Below are 16,017 nucleotides of genomic sequence, written 5' to 3'. Positions count from 1 at the left end.
GAATGAATGTATTGAAAATTAAAGCTGTCCCAAGTGGAATGAATCGTGGGTTCTTTCTCATCGGGGGTCTTCAAGGGGATGGTGTAATACTACTTATCAACAATTTTCTAAAGGAATTTCTGCTTGGGTATAAGTTGGCCTAGATGGTCTTTGAGGTCCCTTTGAATTCTGAAATTCTATAATTAATTGCTATCATTGTGTCTTACATTTATTTTTCCATAGCTTGAAAAACAAATTCCAATTTTCATTATTATTTGTAGCATTATTTCATACCATTATTTTATGTATTATTTATACCATTACTTAACCTTTTCTAATGAATTTGCATCTCCTGTCTTTTCTGATTTTTCCTACTTCCTAACTGTAATCCTTTATTTCATGCTATTTATGCTATTTTACTTGTGTTTATCTAACATCGTTCAGCTCTGATTATGATGATGATTATAATGAGCAGCTATAATTATACCTTGGATTTATATAGCATCCTTCCTCTATTGAGCACAAAGTGTGTTCACATCTATCATCACATTTGTTCTCACATTGCCTCCATTTACAGATAGGAACTGAAGCCTAGATGGGTTGAGACTGCCAAAGCATCTGCAGTCAGAATTTAAGTCCACATTTACCAGCATGTCTGCTATATGAAGTTTAAAAAATAAACCCCCAGAAATTTATGGCCAATACAAAAATATAAGTAACTTTAAGGACTTCTTGAATCGGGGCCTCTGGTATTTCCCCCCAAATGTACCAGTGTGGTAACAACATGCAACAGACTTTTCAATATGCTTCTTCCTTTGATTCCCTTCCTACAACCCCCAATCTTCTGAGGCAGAAAACAAAGGACTTTTATTAGATTACATCTTGATAAATATCCTATTCAATGCTTTGTGTATTGGATCAAAAAAATTCATGGTCTGACTGCTACATCTGATCTGATGTTTGGTTGCATGAGCCCATCTTAGGTTTGGCTGCATTTTCCTGATATGGATGAAGATTCAGGGGATGTTAAGGGCATATACTTAGAGTTAGAAGGAATTTTAGAGTTATTTAGTCTGACCTTTTAATTTTTTATATAAGGCTTGAGATAAAACTCAAAAAAGATGAGTAACTTGGCCACAGTCTATGGCCATGATTGAATTAAAACTGAGGTCTTCTGCCTCTAAATGCAGCATTCTTTTCATTGTACCATGTTGCCCCTCAGTTTCTGGGTTGTCTGTTTACATTGCTTTGTAGACCCCTACAGAAAGTCTTTGATCCCCTTGCAAAATCTTCTATTTCCACATTAATAGAAAGAATTTGAGATACAGAATTGGAGAACCTAATGTTATCCGTAAGTGTAGAATTTTCAAAGCCATGTATGGGGCACTGGTTCCATAAACCCTGTTATTTGTTAATGGGATTTGAATGTGGAACTCCCACATGCTGCTTCTAAATTTTGCTCCATCTGCTCATTTATGCAAGCTCATTTATTCCTTTATTTAGGACAGCAAGGTGGCCCACTATGGCTTAAACCAGGAAATTGGAATTGTAAATTTGTGGAAGGGGAGACAAAACTGATTGGTGGGTGGTTTGTGGAAACCTGTCTGCTAGTTTCCATTTCCCTCACTTTTTAGTAAAAAAGCTGCTCCTTGGATCATGGGTTAGTGAGATAATATATTTAACAGCAGTAATACATGGTTATACACCCTTATCCTGAGATAATATTTCCACTGGGATAATAGCTTTGGCATCCAGGAATCTTGGAAGGGACTGCTCTGAAGAATGTATTCTCCTGCTCCCCTTTTTTTATTCACACTATTCTATATATATGGAATATGTTCTCTCCATCTCTTCAACCTACTGGATTAAATTGCTAAGCATCCTTCCCAGATATAGCTAGGTGGCCTGGTGGATAGAACACTGGACCTAAAGTCAAGAAGATCTGAGTTCAGATCTGATCTCAGTTATTTACTGACACTGGGCAAGTCACTTAACCTCTGCTTTACTTTCCACTTCTATAAAATGAGGATCAGATGAGATGATATTTGCAAAGAACTTAGCATAGTAGATACCATTATTAATCCTATTTAAGCATACAGTAAGTACTTCATTAGTGCACATTCCTTCCTCTCCACCACTTATAGCCCAAGTGAAATGCTATTTTCTCCAAGAAACTTTCTTTCCCCTCAGAACTCACAGAACACTTTGCATTTCTCTCAGTACTAATACACAGTGTAAATTTATATACTTGGTACATATATACAATTTTATATTTATCTCTATATGTGTACATTTATTCCAATGGTCTGTTTTATATTTACAAAATATAAAATATAAAAATATAAATATAAAATTTTCAAAATTTATATTTTGAAAAAACAAAATGTACCCATGATAAAATTTTAAGTATAAAATGTATTATTAACATTTTCTTTATTATTTTCTTAAATCTGGGCAATCAGAAAAACAAATAAAGATCTGACTTGTAGCATTTGCTTATTTTGAGGTGTAAATGTTCCCAAGGGAAATTTAACAACTGGCTGGCTCCTGCACATCATTAGAATATAAGTTTCATGAAGTTAAGAAAGCTAGGTTAAGCTTTATATATCCCTCTCCCTGACCCTGCCCATGTCTAGTACACCATGCTTCACAAAACATCTATTCAAGCTTTATAAATTGATTAATTTCCTCAGACTTCATAAAATTTACTTCAGTGAATTTGGCAGCAGGATCATAGAAACAACTTGAGAAAAATGGCTGTCCTAGTTCAGATTTATTCCAAAGAGGCAGCAAGAAATTTACATGGTAATTCTCTGCCTTACAAATATTGACATGAACCTTTGGTTTCTTTCTGATATGGGATTTACCTTTAATTTTCCTCTTGCCTCCTTTTTGGTTATGGTTCAGTGAGTCTTCAAAGGACATACTTTTTATAATCAATTTCCTCCCATTTCAAGCCAGATGGGATCTTGACCCTAATGTCTTGCCTTCAGTTTTCTGGCACACTTTTAGGAACTACTGTGCCTAAAATGAAGTGGAAATTTTCAAAACCTTCAGCTTTTTAAAATTTATTTTGCAGTTTGTCCACCAATTTATTGTGTGTCAAGGACCTAGTCACAAGACTCTCTCTAATCCTCATTTTCTTTTTTTCTGTGAAATTGAGACACCACATACAATTCTTGGGGAGGAGCATTATGAGTGGCAAGGAAATTCTCTATTATTCTATTCTTACTGCATTAAAGAATGCAGGAAAGCTGATAAGTACTTCAACAGATTTTCCAAGTCTTGGATAAGTTTTGTATATTTCTCCTTCTTCCCTTGCCCCTATCAACTCTTAGCATCCAAAAATCAGACTGGGGGCTGGCTTATGTTTGACTGGCATAATATACTGCTTTTATAGAGTTATTTATTTGGAATGAGGAAGAGGACATCATCTAGACATTATCTTTTTAGGGAAGAACAACTAACTCCATGGAGCTGCTGTGGCTAGGTCAGTAGCCAATAAATATTTATTCAACAGCTAGTATGTGCCAGGCACTGTACTAAGTGTTGCAAAGAGAGAAAGACCTGAAATCAGGAGGACATGAGTTCAAATCTGGTCTCAAACACTTAACACATCCTGGCTGTGTGACCCTGGGCAAGTCACTTAACCCCAATTGCCTCAACAAAAAAAGAACAATAAATAAAAATTTAAAAAAATAAAAAGGGAAAGGACAGTTCTTGCTCACAATTTAATGAGAGACAACAAACATGCAAATAAGTTTTTAATAGTATAAACATAAATAATTAAGAGAGGGAACATAGAAATAAGAAAGGTTGGGAAAGTCTTTCTGTAAAAGATGGGATTTTAGTTGGAACTTATGGGAAACCAGGCTTTCTGATATGGTTGAAAGAATAGTTTGGGAGTCAGAGAACTTGGGTTCAAACATATTTTTGAGGTTTACTGTCTATGTGACCTTGAATTTAACCTCCCTGTGCCTCAGTCTTCTCATCGATAAAATAAGAAAATTGCCTTGTTGTCTTCTAAGCACTTCTAGCTCTAGAGATATAGTCTTACAAACCTAAGATCAGTTTGCAGATTGAGAGTATGACGCTTGCCTCTCTGGTTTTTGCATGTAACCTCCTTCCCTGCCTCTGATTCATTCCCTGACTTAGCCTGTTAAATGAGTTGCTTCGAGTTACAAACTAGTGAGTCTGAAAAACATTTGTTGAATTTCCTTAAGTTGATAAACAAAATATTCAACATTAATCAAAGCTTTTTGGGGCCTCAGATTTCCCCCTAGGACCTGTTATTGCCCTCACATTTTCAGAGGGACAAAAACATCACACACACACACATACACACACACAAGTGCCTCCTTGACTTCAATGTTTTTCCACTATTCTCTAGTAGGACCCAATGTAAAGGCATTAAAAGTGAGGACATGGTCTCTCTGAGTATCCATAAAGGTAACTCATGTTTTAGGATGTTTCACATCCTAGATAATTTGGTCCCTGAAAATCCTTGAAGATCTTGATGAGGGCAGAATCAATTGTTCCAAATTTTGATTCTGGTCTTTATTTTGGTAAGACACTCATACATTAGGGAGGTGGGTCTCCTTTAACTCATTTCAGATCAGCCACCAAAGAGCAGCTGGACAGAAAAAGCAGAGTTGAAGTTTTAGAAAAATGGAAAGAAGTGTTAGGATTGCCTATCCCTTGCGATGCCCTGACCCCTTTTCTTCCTTCTGATTTCTGGCTTTAGTACTTTATTACTGACTACATAATACTTCACCACTGAAACACAGAAATCTAATATTAGAAGATGGCAGCTCACTTTATAGCTTTGATAATTTTCCCCAAGCTTTTTCTTTTCCTCATACTGTCTTTTGAGGCAACAAGCCAAGCGCTTTCATTTCAACAAACCAGCAGAGTGTCAATTTATTGTGGAGTGAATCAGGTTGTTAATATTTGACAAGTGGTGTCCTCCTTAATTTGTGCTGACAGTTCCTTTATGACCTGGAAGGAGTGGAACTTGGTTCTTTCAGGACAGTTTGGAAGAATGGGAAGAGAGCTAGACTTAGAGTCAGGAATGCTTGGATTCAAATCCTATCTCTGGCGCATATTTTCTGTGTGACCTTAGACAAAGCCTTACCCTTTCTCTAAGTCTTGATTTCTTCACCTACAAAATGGGGGTATTTATTCTTGTTCTGCTTATCTTGTCATTGTGTTAGCAACTTACATTCAATCCATCAACAAGCATTTATTAAGGGCCTACTATTTGCCAGACATCACTTTGCACTAGGTGCATAAAGACAAAAATGAGAAAGTGTTTTCTTTCCCAGAGCAATTGATTCATTGTTATAAGGATCAAATGGAATGATATATGTGAAATTGCCTTGTTATTTAGCAGCTTAATGCTAAGTAAAGTATTATTTCTATTGTAGGGCTATTGTAAGAGTAAAATCTGATGATATAGGTAATATTATATAAGTAGGAGTTATTGTTATCATGGCCAAATTTCCAGTCTTCTGTAGTGATAATATTAATACTAATAATAACAAATATTTATGTAATATTAAAGATTTGCGAAGCCCTTTACAAATATTATCTCATTTTATCTTCACAATAATCCTGGGATACAAATATATATATATATATATATATGTGTGTGTGTGTGTGTGTGTGTGTGTATGTATACACAAATATATATATATATATAATCCTGAAATGTAAATATAAATATATATATATATATATATATATATATACCATTATTGTTTCCATTTTATACATGAAGAAACTGAGGCACACAAATGTTAGAGTTGCCTAGGGCCACAAACTAGTGAGGATCTGACAATGGACTTGAACTTGGATCTTCCTTGTTCCACATCTAGCACTCTATTTATTGAACCAATTAGTATGGTACTATAGACTTGAAATCAAGAAAGCTCAGGGAGACCAAGTTTCAACTTCTGTCTCTGATACTTTTTCAATATGATTGTAGTTCTTGTTCAGTCATTTCCAAATGACCAGCCAGGTCCTTCTATCCTCCACTGTCTCTCAAAGTCTGTCCACACTTGTGTTCATTGATTCCTGACTCTATCTATACACCACATTCTCTGCCATCCCCTTTTCCTTTTGCCTTCAATCTTTCCCAATATCAGGGTCTTTTCAAGTGAATCCCATTTTCTTATCATATGGTCAAAGTATTTAAGCTGTAGCTTCAGTATTTGACCTTCCAGTGAGTATCTTCTATCAATTCCTTTAAATAATGATTGATTTGATTTCCTTGCTGTCCAAGGCCTTTCTTAAGACTTTGTGTTCCAAATTTTTCTTCCTTCCTCTCTTAACTCTCTCTTCCTCAAGACTGCAGACAATCTGATATAGTTTGAATAAGTCCAAGGGACTTTCAAAAGTTGTCTCCAACACTACAATTCAAAAACTTTGATTCTGAAGTGCTCATCTTTCCTGGTAAGTCCAACTCTTACAACCATACATTGCTACTTGAAAAAACAAAGCTTTGCCTATATGGACCTTTGTCAACAAGGTGATAACTCTGCTTTTCAGTATGTTGTCCAGATTTGCTATATCGTTTCTTCATTTAAACCTTTCTGAGATTGTTTTCTCATTTGTAAAATGAAAATAGTTTGGATTTGGTCAGAGATATCAAACCTGAGGATGGTTGGCTGCAATGCAGCCCATATCACTCCCAAGTGGCTTGAACTAGATGAAAATGTCACTGGGAAATGTTTAACAAAATAAGCAAAAATACAGAGATAATATAACATGTGGTTTTCTTAGGTATAGCCTATGGAAATATTTGTATATAGTTTCTGATTCTCTCTGAATTTGATACCATTAGGTTAGATCGTCTCTAATAACAATCCAAACTCTCAATCTAAGATTCCCTGAGAGATCACTCAACTGGGAGGCGGGAAGCCTGGGTTTGAGGTTTGGCTCTCCTGCTAACTTTATGGATAATTTTGAGCAATTCTTTCAATCCTACTAAGCTTTCATTCCATCACCTATAAAATAAAGGGGTCAGACCAGCTGTTATATAAGGCTTTTTCTAGCTCTAACACTCTAAGAATGGATGATTTTCAGGTTTTCACCTTTAGACAAGTGAGATGTGCAGGACAGCTGATTCTATCTAGAAAATTATTAGAGTCTGATACATGTGGAGGTAAAAGCATCTAAAATTCCTGGCTATGAGCCAATCCCTTACCTATTTTTGACATTCTTCCTTATCTTCAAGGAAGGGCTAATAATACCCCTTGTACCTCTTGAGGATGTTGGGAGATTAATTAATATTAGATAAAGTCAGCAAAAATAGAAATCCCCATGGCTGTACTAAGACTGGTTACTATTATTATTCTCAGTCTATTTGAAAAAAATCAAGAATCTCTTTCCCCCTTTATGTAAAATTCATATTACTACAATTAGAGAGGAGAAAGCAAGAGAAATGAATCTGAAGTTACCAGATTTGTCAGTAAGCAATGCCTTTCATTCCAGTTTTCTTAGTTTAGAATGAATGGATCCCTAGATGAGCTTGATCTTTATTGTTAGAGAATAGTTTTGAGAAAGATAACTAGTGAAGGAGGCAGCTGGGTACCATGATCTGAAAACTGCACCCAGAAATACAAGTTTTCTAACATGTGAATCCAATAACTTGACATGTGCCCTATTAATTATTCTCTTTGGGCAATTATTCTCTTTAAGTCTACAAATTGATGATTAAAAAATATTGACCCATATCACAGGAGTGAAACTAATTGAGAGTTTTCTAGTAGGTAGCATATATATATATATATATATATATATATATATATATATATAGCCTGGCATATAGTAAGTGCTTAATAAATTTTTATTGATTGATTTTTGGTTGGTATGATAAATAGCAGTTATTGAGTGACTGCTGGATAGAGTAGTTAGTACATGACAAAGTATTAGGGTTTGGAGGGAGGGGCTATAACATCAATGCTATTAATTGCATGTTTGCTTCGTACAGAACTATCAACAAGTATTTATTAAGTACCTATTTTGTACAAGGGGATTCAAAAACAAAAATGAAACCTATGCTCAAGAAGATTATATTATATAAAGGAATATAACACATACATATATATATATATGTATGAATACAAATTAAATGCACAAAAATGACAAGGTAGTTTTGTAAAGGAGAGTATTAGAAACTGGGGAAGAAGAGTATCAAAAAATGATTCAGTACACAGGTTTAACATATATTAGATTACTTGCTGTCTAGGGGTGGGGGGTGGAGGGAAGGGAGGGAAAAATTTAGAACACAAGATCTTGTAAGGGTGAATGATGAAATTTATCCATGTATATTTTTTGAAAATTAAAACAAAACTTTAATTTAAAAATAAATAAATGAAAAATAAAGAATAAAAAATAAATAGACGGATAAACAAACAAATGAATAAATATAAATGATTCAGGCAGAAGGTAGAGGTTGAGCTGACTCTTAAATTAAGTAAAGAATTCTGTAGAGAAAGAGGGAAGAGAATCCATTTCAGGACTGGGGACAGCTGGTACGTAGATATAGAATTGGAACATGGTGTGTCCTATGTGTGGAACAGAGAGAAGACAAGAGGAGGGATGTAAAAGCACTAAGTCTTCCCCAGCTGCTCCTTCTGTGGCTAAGGAGGCTGTCTCAGAACATTTTGACAGACAAGAATCTCTATTCTAATCTTTATTTTTCAAAGAATATGTACCTATTTTATATATATATACCACACTTCCTTGTACCTTTACTGACTCCTGAGACATTTCTAAGTATAAAATTCTGCCATAATAAGTCTGATTCATGGGGATGCCATGGGATGGGAGAGCCAGCCAGACTTTCAAAGAGTAGAAAACACAGGGATATTTTTTTGAGACAATTGGGGTTAAGTGGCAGTAATTTCTTCCTGAATCTTCTCTTGCCTGTGGCTCAATTGGAGAATCATATGATACTGTTTTCCACACTAAATCCCAGTGTGTGCTGAGGAACAGGTCCTAGAAAGGATCGACCTGCAGGGACAGAAATAGCCTTCTTGTATACAGGACTAGACATGGTGTGAGGTGGCGTGGAGGGAAAGACTTATTCCAGATTCTTGCAGCTACTCCCTTTCTTTACAGGTTGGTGGCTGGAACTAAATGCTTCTCCCACTTTTCCTCTTACCTGGTTAGGAGAATCTCAATGAACCTTCTCACATTTTTATCTTTTCTTCTATCCCTTAAGTCTTAAGGCAGTGTTTTCTATTTCTTTCCCCTTTCCCTTCAATACACTCTGTCTTCCATTGATTCCTACAGAGTCATATGAGACTATCCATTATGTAGTAGATTTTGTTAGGTAACAAATAGTTTATACTTAATATGGCATTTTGCTCTGACATCTCATCATTTGATAGAAGTTATCTTGGATTTTTGAAGGTTGTTCTGGGAGAGTGTAAGCTCTGGAAAGTTCTGTTAAGAATAGAAAATATTAGTGTACTCTTCTGGTAGTAGACAATCTACTTTTCAATGATCAGCCTGGCTGAATATGGAGAGACTTATCATTCAGAGGCTTTCATAGCAACAAAGAAAACCACACAGAATATTTTCTGTCTTGCGCATCCCTTTGAGGAAAGAGAGGCAGATGGTACAGAGAATCACACAGTTTTTAGACTGTCAATAAATTTCAAGTTAGCTGTTAGTACCATAAATGTGAGATCCTTGTCCAATGGCCAGTGAGTGGACATTTCAGGAGAGGAACTGGATCACATCCATCCTGACATTCTCACTATAAACAAAACCAGAAGGCAGAAGGAAGCTGGAGTCAAGTAGAAGGATGGCTCAATGGTTCTCCTTGGAGAGGAGTTGGCAAAGCTAGCTTTATTGTGTGTCCAAAGATAACAAGGTATGTGGGATATTGAGGTGCTTAGTAGAGTTAGTTATTAAAATGCCACCAGGAAAATCATTGCAATTTATGCATTAGTAACTCTAGTAGAGGAGGAAGGGATAGAAGGTGGGTGATAGAGACTGGATCTGTGATTTTTTTTTGGTGTACAGAAATTGCACACTTCCCTCTACCAATATAGATTAGTATCTTCTTCTTTAGTAAAGCCTTCCTTGAAGGAGATTGTGGAGGTGATATTCTAGAGACATTTATTTATCCCTCCCTTTGACTCATATATAGACAAATTCATGTGGACATACACATTATTATTGAAGTTGTGAACTGATCCAACCCTTCTGGAGAGCAATTTGGAACCATGAGGGCTACCAAACTATGCTCACCCTTTGATCCATCAGAGTCTCCACTGGGTCTGTATCCCAAAGAGATCTTAAAGGAGGGAAAAGGATCAACATGTATAAAATGTTTGTAGCAGCCCTTTTTGTAGTGGCAAAGAATTGAAACATGAGTAGATGTCCATGAATTGGGGAATGGCTGAATAAATTATGATATATGAAAGTAATGAAATATTATTGCTCTATAAGAAATGATGAGTAAGTGATTTCTTTTTTTCATTTTTTTCATTATTATAGCTTTTTATTTACAAGATATATGCATAGGTAATTTTACAGCATTGACAATTGCAAAACCTTTTGTTCCACTTTTTCCCCTCCTTCTCCCCACTCCCTCCTCCAGATGACAGGTTGACCAATACATGTTAAATATGTTAAAGTATAAATTAAATACAATATATGTATACATGTCCAAACAGTTATTTTGCTGTACAAAAAGAATCGGATTTTGAAATAGTATACAATTAGCCTGTGAAGGAAATAAAAAATGCAGGTGGACAAAAATAGAGGGATTGGGAATTCTATGCAATGGTTCATAGTCATCTCCCAGAGTTCTTTCCCTAGGTGTAGCTGGTTCAATTCATTACTGCTCTATTGGAACTAATTTGGTTCATCTCACTGTTGAAGAGGGCCACGTCCATCAGAATTGATCATCATATAGTATTATTGTTGAAGTATATAATGATCTCTTGATCCTGTTCATTTCAGCATCATTTCTTGCAAGTCTCTCCAGGCCTTTTTGAAATCATCCTGTTGGTCATTTTGAGTAAGGTGATTTCAAAAAAGGTTGGAAAGACATGAACTGAATGCTAAATAAAATGAGTAGAAACAAGAGAACATTGTACACAGCAACAAAAAGATTTTGTAATGATTAATAGTGATGGACTTGGTTCTTTTCAACAATGAGGGAATTCAGGCCACTTCCAATAGACTTGTGATAGAGAGAGCCATCTGCATCCAGAGAGAGGATTATGGAAATTGAATATGGATTGAAACATAGTATTTTTTAAAATCTTTTTTTGTTGTTTGTTTCTTTTTCCCTCGTGTTTTTCCTCTTTTTGATCTGATTTAATTTGTGCAGCATGAAAAATATGGAAATAAGTTTAGAAAAATTACACGTTTAATCTATTTTGGATTGCTTTCTGTCTATAGGAAGAGGCTGTGGGGGAGGGAAGGAGAAAAGAATTTGGAATACAAGATTTTGTAAAGGTGAATATTGAAAACAATCTTTGCATGTATTTGGAAAAATAAAAAGCTATTATAATAATTTTTTCCTTAGAAACAACATAGTTTCCTGTTAACCCAGGGGAAAAGGACAATGTTGCTAAAATAGTTTACTATTTGCAATAAAAAGTATTCAAGGGGAAAAAAATACTTGCAAGGCATTCTACAAATTTTACCTCATTTGATTCTCAAAGCAGCTCTAAGAGCAGAAGTGTTGTCCCTATTTAAGATAAGGTCATAAATGCTAGGCTGATTAAAAAAAAAATCTATCTGGGATTTTGACTCTCCATTTCAAAATGTTACTAAAAGCTTCAGAAGTCCTTGGTTATAACAATAGTAACAATATCAAGCATTTATACATTGATTTAAGATTTGTTCAGCACTTTATAACTATTATCTTCCTTTATTTTCACAACAATCTTGGGAAGTAGGGTCAACTCTGGCCAGCCTCTGAGTGATGTCTCTTCACATACAGCTAGGGTGATTCTTGGAAAGTAGATGTCTGTGACCAGAGCAATACTCTAATATTTTTTATCTTAATAGATAGAGCTTATACTATCTTAATATAATCCTCAAGAACCCAACGTTAATTCCATCCAATGAGGAGATGTCAGAATGCCATATTAAACACAAGCTTTTCGTTACCAATATCTATGGTACAATCAGGCAGCTAATAATTAGAGATAGCTGGACAATATAGCAGAAAAAATTATAAGCCCTGGAGTCAGAAATACCTGAATTTAAATTTGACAGACACTTACTAGCTATATCACTCTTGATAAGTCACGTAACCTTTGCCTCAGTTCCCTCATCTGTAAAATTGGATAATAATTTCAGAGCACATTCATATGGCTTATTCTTCTGAAGTCCAAATTACTCTCTTTTGTCTAAAATATAAAAGAACAAGGACTGATTCTTTGTACAGGATCTTATGATCACAGAAGGAAGAAAATCCTGAGGCATCTCCTCCTTACAGTATTGTGCCTCTCTAGCTTCTGTGAGCAAAGGGTTCCCCCTCCCCCAGATCCCTTAACACAGCTGAAAAAAATGAGACAAAGAGCACCCATGATTCCTTAAATACCATATTCAGTGACTTAAAAAAATTCATCCTTTTTTTTGACCTCTATGGATTTCACATCATTGATCATTTTTTCCTCCAAGATCTTCTCTTCCTTTGAGCTTTTTATAACACTGCTTTCTTTGTTTCTCTCCAAACTGTCTAAAGAGTCTCTGTTACTAGTTCATAATACAAATTCCACTCCTGTAATATATCCAAGGCTTTTTCCTAGGCTTTCTTTACTCTCCTATGATTTCATCAGCTCCTGTGGGTTTAATTATCCTTTCTATGTCGAAGCCTCCTAAATTTATATAATCTAGCCCTAGTCTCCTCTCCTGAGCCCCAGTCACATAACTCCAATTGCCTATTCAATTTTTTTTTCAAACTGGATAGCCCATGGGTATATCAAACAAAAGAACATTTGAGTAAAGCAGGTCATTAATAAATGTCTGCCTGAAAAAGAAGATGGATTGATCACATGGTCAGCAAGGGTTAACCAATAAATGACCTGTGCATTCCACTCATACTTTCAAAAAATAATAAGGAAGGTTCCCATCATATTGAATGGGTCCCCTATACAGTGAGGAGGAGATGGAATGTCCTATATTAGGGACAGCCAGGAGGCCAGATTTGATGTATTAAGCATTGTCCCATGACAAATTTACAGGGTGATATGAATAGAACTCAGTAGTGAGTGTGAGTGGTGAAGGAATGGCTGTGATCTGCATTTTTGAAGGGGACATCCAAATTGAAGCCAGTTAAGTAGTTGAGTAATTGAGTGTCATGGTGAATAAAAAAAGCAAATAATTTAATACTATCAAAAATGTTTCATGTCTTTATAGAACAAAACCTCATATATTTGTTCATCTGAGCAGCCTTTGCCTTTGTTTTCCTGAAATGATCAATTTCCTACTGAAGCCTGAAATTCCAACGTTAATATAATTTATCCTTTTGTGTTTAAGATTTTTTTTTTGGTTGGAACTGGGACTTTATCACAAAGAAACAGCATGGTACAGCATAGCTAGGGCTGACCTTGAAGAGATGAATACCTGAGTTCAAATTCCATCACTGAGACTTACTAACTGGATAAAAAACTTGGTTTTGTTTTTTAAGTTTTTTAAGCCTCTCAAAGCTTTTAGGGAAAGTCTAATAAATTAAAACTGTGCTGCTTATCTGCATTGATGAAGGATAATTCTACAGTGGCACTTCCTCATGATAATGCAATAAGAGGCTGTGTTTGTTATAATATGTGTTTTAATATTCAGACTTTAAGGTCTAATAGTAGGTTACCAGAAAACTGCAGCCACATCTTAGATTGCTGTCATTAGCATTTCAGGAGGAACTATTAATTTGAATCAGCTCCTTAATAATAAAAGATAAATTAGAACTTGCAGTCTCATAAACTTAAGGAATTTGTGATGCAGAGGACAGAGGACACTAGCACTAATTTCCTTAACTCGCTTGAATTTTCTTTCTTTAAAAAAAAAATATTCTTAGCAATTCCCCTTTTGATCCCAATAGAACTCTTCCTCTTTCACAAAGAAGTAAAATAAAATAAGTTGGAGAAGACAATCACTCCAAATTACTCCAATAATTTTTGGCAAGAAAACCATAATTGAGGTCATGAAGAGTTGGACATAATTAATGGACAATATAACAATAATAACAGCAGCAGCAATAACTAACAGTGAGGTCAAACAAACCGACTCATTGGCCACGTCTGGAAACATATTCCTTGTATTTCAACTATGTTCCACTCTACCGTGTAGAGTCACTCCCAATTTGAACTTCATCATTGCATAGATCAGAGCTTTGCTCTCTTTTTGTATTTTCAGTTTTGCTTCTGGGATCATGATGCATATTGTTGCCTAATTCTGCTGTCTATGTTATAACCCAACACATATTTCCCCAGTAGTCTTTGATTTCTGCATTTTCATTAATTCTTGTGAGATGATAATATTCCTTACATTCATTATTCAATTCAACAAGCATTTAGTAAGCATTAATTCCACTTATTAAGCACTAATTTATTAAGTACTAATTCCAAGCATTATGGACAAAAATAAAAACTGCCCTCAAGGAATTTACATTTTATCCAGGAGATAAAATATGCACAAATATATCAATATAAAATGTATAAAGAAAAATACAAAGCTTTTGTTTTTTTGGGGGGAAGGGAAGGGATTTACTAATAAGTCATGGGTGGGAGGAGTCAGAAAAAGTTTCATGTAGAGGATGGCCTTTGGGATGAATCTTCAATGGATGGAGGAATTCCAAGAGCTTGGGATGAGGAGGATGGACATTCCACTCATGGGAGTAGCCTGGATAGAAAACATGGGATACAGGACTCAGAATGTTCTGTATGAGGGGCCGTGGAAGGAGAGCTCATGACGATGAATAATGTGAAGTTATTCTGGGAGGACTTTAAATGCAAAACAGATATTTGATCTTTGGGTGACAGGGAGCCATACAAGCTTCTAGTTGAGGGAAATGATATGGTCAGACCTGTGTTTTGGGAAGATTGTATAGAAAAGGTGTAAGATATATCTATATGGCTATATCTATGTGTATGTCTATATTGATATTTGTCTATATCTATATATATGTGTATACATTTATATATACATAAATATAGACATATATGCATATATGCAAAAATATATAGAAATAAACACACACATATCTCCACATGTATACACACAGGTATAATTTATGCATGCATGCTAGGTAGGTATGCACATGTGTGTATATATAACATATATAGTATATATTTATATCTATGTCTATGTCCATATCTATTTTTTGTGTGTGCAAAAATTTCATGGTATATTTACTTTTTCTACAGATGAAGATTCTCACCTATGTCTTTATAGTTTCATTTAAATGTACATGTATATTTTAAATATACATACATACATTCCTATATTAATTACCTGTGTTTGGGTGCACAAAATTACTAAAATTAGAATTTCCTTTTTTCAACTATAGTACTGCAAGTCCTAGATCTAGGAAACAGGAAGAGGATAAAGTTGCACAAAATTATTTTACAACAGTTCTTTCTGTAGGAAACAAATTTAAAACAAAGGACATGGTTGGGGAGGGAGGTGGTGCTGACTATGGCATATAGAAGTAATGGAATATAAATGTGTCATAAAAAATGATGATATTGACAGTTTCAAAGGAAACTGGGAAGAACTCTGTGAACTGATACAGAGGGAAGTGACCAGAACTAGAAGAACATTTTACATAATGAAAATAACATTTAGGAGAAAAAAACAAATCAGTGCAACAATAAACCATGAGCCAGAAGAGCTAAGATGAACCATTTCACCCATCTCCTGAGAAATGAGCTTAAAATCCATCATGAGATATACATATTTGGATCTGACAAGTGTAGAAATTTGCTTTGTAGAATTCTGCATACTCGTTGTGATGGCTTTTTTAGTTGCTCTGTTGGGAAGGGTGGGAAGTAGAAGGAAGAG

The sequence above is a fragment of the Sarcophilus harrisii genome, chromosome 5 (genome assembly GCF_902635505.1).
Source record: "Sarcophilus harrisii chromosome 5, mSarHar1.11, whole genome shotgun sequence".
NCBI classification, from domain to species: domain Eukaryota; kingdom Metazoa; phylum Chordata; class Mammalia; order Dasyuromorphia; family Dasyuridae; genus Sarcophilus; species Sarcophilus harrisii.
This window is presented reverse-complemented; position numbering follows the sequence as displayed.